The sequence below is a fragment of the Pongo pygmaeus genome, chromosome X (genome assembly GCF_028885625.2).
Source record: "Pongo pygmaeus isolate AG05252 chromosome X, NHGRI_mPonPyg2-v2.0_pri, whole genome shotgun sequence".
In the NCBI taxonomy this organism is placed as follows: Eukaryota; Metazoa; Chordata; class Mammalia; order Primates; family Hominidae; genus Pongo; species Pongo pygmaeus.
The window spans coordinates 133,159,946-133,168,818 of NC_072396.2; positions in this window are offsets into that span (position 1 = coordinate 133,159,946).

The following is an 8,873-nucleotide window of genomic DNA, read 5'->3' on the forward strand; positions in this document are numbered from 1 at the left end:
TATTGACCCATCCTCTAAGTTCCCTCCCCTCACCCCTCCACCCCTCAACAGGCCCTGGTGTGTGATGTTCCCTTCTCTGTGTCCATGTGTTCTCATTGTTCAGCTCCCACTTATGAGTGAGAATGTGCGGTGTTTGGTTTTCTGTTCCTGTGTTAGTTTGCTGAGGATGATGGCTTCCAGCTTCATCCACGCCCCTGCAAAGGACATGATCTCATTCCTTCTTATGGCTGCATAGTATTCCATGGTGTATATGTACCGCAGTTTCTTTATCCAGTCTATCATTGATGGGCATTTGGGTTTGTTTTATGTCTTTGCTATTGTAAATAGTGCTGCGGTAAACATACGTGTGCATGTGTCTTTATAGTAGAATGATTTATATTCCTTTGGTTATATACCCAGTAATGGGATTGCTGGGTTAAACGGTATTTCTGGTTCTAGATCCTTGAGGAATCACCATAAAGTCTTCTACAATGGTTGAACTAATTTACATTTACATAAAAACCCTGGAAGAAAATCAAGGCAATACCATTCAGGACATAGGCATGGGCAAAGACTTCATGACAAAAATGCCAAAAACAATTGCAACAAAAGCCAAAGTTGACAAATTGGATACAATTAAACTAAAGAGCTCCTGCACAGCAAAAGAAACTATCATCAAAATGAACAGGCAATCTACAGAATGGGAGAAAATGTTTGCAATCTACCCATCTGACAAAGGTCTAATATCCAGAATTTACAAGGAACAATAAATGCTTTAATGTTCTGTGATCTCCACCTTGAAATTCATAATAAGTTTTTAAAAATGGGCTCATATTTTCTTTTTGCGATGTGTCCCACAAAGTATATAGCCAGTCCTGCTCAAAGGTTTCAGCCTTTTATCAGCCGTAAAGCACAGAGTCATCTCTCAGAGTCTTCACTCCATGGTTGGAGTAGTGGTAGCAAAGGTGGATATGAGTGGAAAAATACTACAATGACAACTTTAGAGCAACTTTGAAAATTCTCATGAAGTGGGGACGCATTTTTTGTTCTGTTTTAATTTTGTTATTTCAATAGCTTTTGGGGTACAAGAGGTTTTTGGTTACATGGATGAATTATACAGTGGTAAAGTCTGAGATTTTGGTGCACCTGTCACTAGAGTAGTGTACATTGCACCCAATATTTAGGTTTTTATCCCTTGTTCCCCCTCCTACCATCCTCCTTCTGAGTCTCCATAGTCCATTATACCACTCTGTGTACCTTTGTGTACCCATAGCTTAGCTAATACATATAAGTGAGAACATACGGTATTTAATTTTTCATTCCTGAGTTACTTCACTTAGAATAATGGCCTCTAACTATATCCAAGTTGCTGCAAAAAACATTATTTTGTTCTTTTTATGGCTGAGTAGTAGTCCATGGTATATATATGCCACATTTTCTTTATCCACTCGTTAGTTGATAGGCATTTATGTTGATTCCATATTTTTGCAATTGTGCTGCAGTAAACATGCACGTGCAGGAGTCTTTTAGATATAATGACTTCTTTTCCTTTGGGTAGATAACCAGTAGTGGGATTGCTAGATCAAATGGTGGATCTATTTTTAGTGCTCTTTTTTTGTTTTTGAGACAGAGTCTCACTCTGTCACCCAGGCTGGAGTGCAGTGGCATGATCTCAACTCACTGCAACCTCCACCTCCTGGGTTCAAGCGATTCTCCTGCGTCAGCCTCCCAAGTAGCCAGGATTACAGGTGCTCACCACCACGCCCAGCTAATTTTTGTATTTTTAGTAGAGACAGGGTTTTGCCATTTTGGCCAGGCTGGTCTTGAACTCCTGACCTCAGGTGATCCACCCGCCTCGGCCTCCCAGAATGCTGGGATTACAGGTGTGAGCTACAGCACCCGGCCTCTATTTTCAGTTTTTTAACAAATTTCCATACTAATTTACATTCCCACCAGCAGTATATAAGCATTCACTTTTCACCACACCCACAACAACATAAGTGGGGACACTTTTGAGAGGACCTAGGCAGATGGAGGTCTCAAAGTCCCCATAATTTAATCAAGCAAAGAAAATGTCATTGTGTGGAATTATTGGTTGTGTTCCCTTGGTTTGTTTGGAATTTTTTTTTTACATTTTCTAAATGGCCATAGATTAATCATCAATTATAAGAATTAGGGGGAATCTTAATACATATTTAGTCTAGCATTTCCCATATTATGTGTTAAAAACCCTGAGGTAGGGTGCTGTCACAGGAATCTGTATGCACCAGGGTCATTTGTAGTCACGATAAATAACATAACTTGCTGCCTCTTCAGCCTGAAATGCCTTTATCCCACTCTTTTCTGGCTAACCCTTCCTAATGCTTTGGGCCTTAGCTAAGAAATGACCTCCAACGGAAAGCCCTCTCCGATAACCCCAGGCTGCATTAAGTGTTTCTCCTCTTAGCTGCCAGAGCACCTTGCACTTCCCCTGCCATAATACCTAGCACCCTACAATGATCTGATAACTTTCGTGTCTCCTCTACAGACCATGAGTCTTAAACAGAGACATTGGCTCATTCATCTCTTTTTTTTTTTTTTTTTGAGACAGAGTTTTGCTCTTGTTGCCCATGCTGGAGTGCAATGGCGCAATCTCGGCTCACTGCAATCTCTGCCTCCCGGGTTTGAGCGATTCTCCTGCTTCAGCCTCCTGAGCAGGTGGGATTACAGGCATGTGCCACCACACCCGGCTAATTTTGTATTTTTAGTGGAGACGGGGTTTCTCCATGTTGGTCAGGCTGGTCTTGAACTCTCGACCTCAGATGATCTGCCCGCCTTGGCCTCCCAAAGTGCTGGGATTACAGGCGTGAACCACCGCACCCGGCCTGGCTCATTCATCTTTATATCTCTACCACTTAGCAAGGCTCCTGCCACATCTTAGATGCTAGTAAATAATGGGTAAATAAATAACTGAATGAGTGAACAAAGTATTATGCTTTTCAAACCATGCAGATGATGTAATTATTAAATATATTAATTTTATAGTCTTACTATTTTTAAGTAGGTATTCAACTCACAGATACATTAAGCATACATTATCATAGCTGTAAAACTCTTTGATAATAATAAGGGTTCTTCATAATTGAATATAATGAGAACCACTTCTCTAGTTCAACTCCTTTATTGTGCAAATGAAGTTGCAAGGGATAGACTGCATTCACTTGTCCAGTGTCTCAAATTTTACCAAGGGCAATGGAGCCAACAGCTAGCACGTCGACCTGTATTTTCTTGAATTTCCTAATTCTTTGTTTTCTTTCCCAAATTTGGCAATGCAGTCTGCACAACCAAGATTGATGCAAAATAACTTTCTTGTACTAGTGCCTCCTGCAGGTCTGCAAAGCAGCAGTAGCAAAGTGGCCCATGTCTCAAGGCCCATGTCTGGGACCCAGGAGGCTTAAATGCCAGGATGAGGCAAGCCAGTGACCAAACAGGCTGAGTGGGTCAGTATGAAGGAAAGTCACAGGGCAGGGCAAAGTGGTCAGGTTCTTTGTCCAACATAGGGTGTGGCAACATCAGATGCTGGGCTAAGGGGTGAAGACATAAGAAACTTCTGAAGCCAAAATTTCCAACAGTATATGGCCTCCTAAAAGTTTTTGCCAGTCTGGTTCACTACTGTATCCCTTATGCCTAACATAGTGCCTGGAACTGGAACATAGCTACTTCTTAATAAATATTTACTGAACAAATGAATAAACTAAAAATATGAATTGACCTCCTCCAGTTCTAGAAGGAACTGCTGAAAAGGCAAGCCTTGAAGACTCACCTGTCTGATTCTAAATGGGCAGTATATGATCTTTAATTATGTTCCCTCAATATTCAAAATATCAGGCAAGGCACGCTCCAAGGAAAAAAGGGTACACCTTAGGGGAGATATATCTTAATGATATAGCTTAGGGGAGAAGATAGATTCCACCTTATGCTAAAATAAAGAAAACCAAGTCAGAAGCTCACAGACATAAAATAGGCTTTTAAAGCTCATCATCCGGCTGGGCACGGTGGCTCATGTCTGTAATCCCAGCACTTTGGGAGGCCAAGGCGGGCAGATCACGAGGTCAGGAGATCAAGACCATCCTGGCTAAAATGGTGAAACCCCATCTCTACTAAAAAAATACAAAAAATTAGCGGGGCTTTGTGGCGGGCGCCTGTGGTCCCAGCTATTCAGGAGGCTAAGGTAGAAGAATCGCTTGAACCTGGGAGGCGGAGGTTGCAATGAGCCAAGATCGCATCACTGCACTCCAGCCCGGATGACAGAGCGAGACTCTGAGACTCCGTCTCAACAACAACAACAACAACAACAACAACAACAAAAACTCATCATCCAAGTAAAGTGAAGGGACTGCTCCAACTCCCTGGAGCTACACCCACAGGAATGGCCTTTTATAAAGATTTCATTTTGTTTTCCTTTTAAGTTTTATTTAATGCTGTTTACAATCTGGTTCCTTTTGTATAAATTGGGAGAGGGAGATCAGTAATATATGAGAGATAGATAGTGCTGTGATTCTTCCTAGGCTTCACAAACTCCAGAAATGAACCTTGAGCCTCGTATACCTTTGGGAAGTCGTAACTGTTCTTACACGTTTATCTTTATCCATAATGGGGTTGGAGACCTTGAGATGTTAAAACAATTACGTCAACTCTCCATTCCCCTTTGCTTGTTTAGACACAGATTTAGTGGCCACTTCAAAATGGGAGTTTTCTGATCTCTTCTACCTGCCTGGCTGCCATTTCGTGACATCTTTTAATGCAAGTTTTCATGTCATTAATCCCCCCTCTTTAATTCTGTTAGGAGTCACTGTCCTTTAATGTCATCCATTGAATTTTTCAAGAGTGAACACTTTTTTCTCATCTTGCAAACATCTCCTAATTAATGATCACCACCGCCTTCTCATTAATGCTCAATACATGAGGTAATTAATGATCACTCATGCACCAGATGAGATTTTCAGGTACGGCTCACTCCAATAGTGCTGTAGCTTTTGTGACCTCAGTCAAAATTTCATTTCTATGTCCTTTCTATAAGGAAAGGGATGTCACAACCTCATTTTCTAAACTTCTCCCAAGCAACAGAGTCCTTCCCTCGGCCAAACATGTTCAAGTCTTATACATATACATTTTTTAAGTCAAAAAAAAAAAAAAGGTACCACACTCTCAATTTTCTATCTCCCTCTAGCTATTATCCTCTTTCTTCACCTCTTTATAGATTAGCATCTTCAATGAGTAATCTACATTCACTGGCTCTACTTTTCCTATCTTAACTCAGTATAATCTAGCTACTGAAATATTCTTGCTATTGAAATTATCTCACTAAACTCAGCAATTACCTCTAAATGCAAAATCTTTGATTTCTGTGTGCCATTGACTATATTTCCACTGACTACAAAGTGTTTGTAATTCTTCTAGTAATGTTTGTAACATCATTTTTTTCTTGGCTCTCATCACATTTGTAATATTGTTTCTCTTCATTGTCCTTCACTGGCTCATTTTATCTCATCCATCACTTAAATATTCATATATTCTAGGTTTATTCTTTGGTGCTTTTTCTTAAAATCATCCTGGAAAATATCATCTACTCTTCTGCCTTTTGCTAGTCATTTTCCAAGTTGATATCTTTTGCCCCACTATGTTTCCTGAGCTCTAGATTCATTATCTGGCTTTCTACTGAAAATTTCCACTTAGATGACGCACAGGTAACTCATAGTTAACATTTCCAAAACTAGACTTATCATCTACCATCACTTCAAATATACTCCTCCTCCAGTGCTCCCAGTGAATGGCACCACTGTCTATACAATTGTTTATGTCAGAAATGTGGGAGTCATTCTTAATTCCTCCTTTTTTCTCATCCCTTCAACACAAGCAAATCTTATCAACATTCCCTCCTAGTTATCTCTTAAAATGTTATCTTTCTCTCCGACTCACCACTAATCATTTGCTACCAACAATATGAAATCCAAAATCCTTATCACAACCACCCAATTCTCATTTATTTACCCAACATTTATTGTGTTTCCAACTCTGTTCTAAATATGGTACAACATGCTTTGCTTTTCACGTTTCAGCCCTTGGCTTCCCCTGTAGTGTCATTTTATCACTTTTGACAATATCTAACCTTCTTGCCACTTTCTAAGCCTGAATCATAACAATTTAATTACATTTCACTAAATACATACTGCTCTCTTGCTTTTCTCCATATCTTTACAGAGACTGTTTGCTGTAACTGAGTATTTTCAAATATTCGATGAAATTAATTTTACAGTAAGTGACTCTATACTACTTGTGGCCACACCAGGGTATCCAGATATATTATTTGATTTTCTTTCTGAGCACAGTTCATCTGTATTTTTATCAGTCTGGCCCATCACCACTTAGAGCTACTAGAAAATGACTAAATTAGTCAGATGCGTTTTTGTTGGGGTAGGGAATGGAAGAATAGATAGGGTTGAGGTGAGGAAGGGAACCAAGGGCAACATGTCTGCCCAGGAGGTCGTCCAGCCCAGCTAAAAAAAAATTAAAAAATTTAAAAATTTAAAAAAAAAAACACTAGTCTAAATTGGGCTTGAGATACTTAAATATTTTTGTAGTACACTTACTGAATACTTTAATCCAAATAAATTATTCTATGGTGAAGAATCCAAATCCATAGTTATGTCAGCAAGAGAAAGATTTTGAGGCTCAAAATTTTTGACCTTCATTACAACATGAGGTGGGCCCCTTGTCTTTATGAGTAGTGTTCTACCAATGAATCTAAGAGGGAGAAAAGGAAGGGATTCAAATGCCTCTTTGTAGGTACTTTTCATGTGTTTCTTTAAGCTCCTCATTACCTAACACTATCTCAAGTTCATCCCGTTTACTACAACTCAGCTTGTTTCTTCAATATATCCTTCAATGAGTCTTCCCCACCTGCTGCAACTGTTGTCTTCACAGAGATTACTTTTCAATCTAATTTTCCAGCCTAATACTCCCCTCTGACCATTCCTGACTCTCTTGTTTTGCTCCACACTCACTTAGGACATCTCCCCAGGATTTGAAACTCAGCATGGAAATAAAACATACCATTTTTTTCCCTCTCTGCAGGAAAACTAGACACAGTCCCAAGTGTAAGACATGCAATCTGATTTTTGGTTCTTTTCTCTAACATATCACAGGTATTCGAATTATCATCAAATCAGTGTCTCTTAAACCACTGTTTCTGCTACTCATAATTTATAAAAACTGCATTGCCGGTGGACAATTGCCCTAAAATCCAGTTTCTAAAATACTATCTCCCTATTTCATAACAACGACAACAAACAGATATATAGGACTTACTATGTACCAGGCACTGTCTTAAATTATATATGCAATCTCATCTAATCCTCTAATGAGATTTACCTATAAGTCAAGCACTCCTATCACCCAAACTTTACTTATAGAGAAACAGGCACACACAAAAAAGCAACTTACCCTAAGTCATGTAGCTAGTAAATGTCAGAGGTGTGATTTTAACCCAGGTTACCTGGCTTTCAAGTTCATGTCCTTAACCACTTTTTGTACGTGTACCCTTTGGACTATAAGGCCAAAGATAAAATTTATCTGCCATTCCACATTCTCTCCTCAGCAAACTTCAGTTGCTATAATTAAAGAGATCTTATAATGTCCTAGTCTAGACCCCATATTTGAGCTATCCTATGTAGCAGCCACTAAGCCACATGTGGCTACTGAGCTCTTAAAATATGGGTAGGGTAACTGAGCAACCAAATCTATAACATTATTTAATTTTAATTAATTTTAATTTTAGTAGCCAGATATGGCAGTGACTATTATATTGTACAGTGCAGTATATTGGCAGTGTCTTTTCTGTATGATCAGAAAATGGATGTTGAGTGAACATCTATCTACTTGCCACTAAGAAGAACAACAAATACATAAGAGCATGACCTTTACTTCCTAATAGGACATAATCAGAAATATAAGACATAAGGGAAGTAAATAATATTTAAATGTTGGTGTTGAATTGAGGGTGAAACTAGGACAAGGCAAGCCAAGAGAAATCAGGGCACTGAGCCAAGTTTCAGATGGTTCATGTTAGGTTTATGGCACATAGATACAAGGTTACAGCCTGAGGGCCAGGAGGCAAGGTCAAGAGACTATAGGTTGACCAAGAGAAAAAAGCATATATCATTCTACCAGCTGTGAATTTAAACAAGAAGGAACAGATCAGCTATGATATCTAAGCTGGGACAAGTCAAGGGCTCAGGCGTAGCATAGTGTGAGGTGTATATGGAGTGATTAGTTCAAATTGGGCACAAGGCAACAAAAAATAAAGTAAAATAGGAAGATGGATAATCCCTTTAAAAGGAGAACAAGGCAAATAAATGGGTCCACCTACAGGTAGACCAGATTAATATCTTTCATCCTAATAATACCAAGTGCCACCTAGTGGATATCTACTATGAGCCAGACACCATACTAAGCCTTTTATATATATATGTTATATAATTTATTCTTGTGAGGTAGGTACTATTATTCTCTTCACTTTATAGATGAGAAAACTGAATCTCAGTGAGCCTATTACCTTCCAAAAATCATAGTTATTAAGTGGAAGAACCTGGATTTGAATCAACGTCTGTTCAATTTCAAAGTATATCTAATTTGCACTACTTTCTATCTATAAGACAAGGCAGATATCTTTAGCCCTAAGCAGAGAGAGGGAGAGGTCTTTGCAGGGAATCTGCTAGGCTTAACAGGGAAGAGTAATTCTCTGTTAAGTTCAAAGGAATCAAAGCCTGAAGGATATGTATATATTGGAATACTGAACGGAAAAGGAGAGTTTTCACTGCATGAGGATTGATAGTATGAGCAGGGACAGAAATATG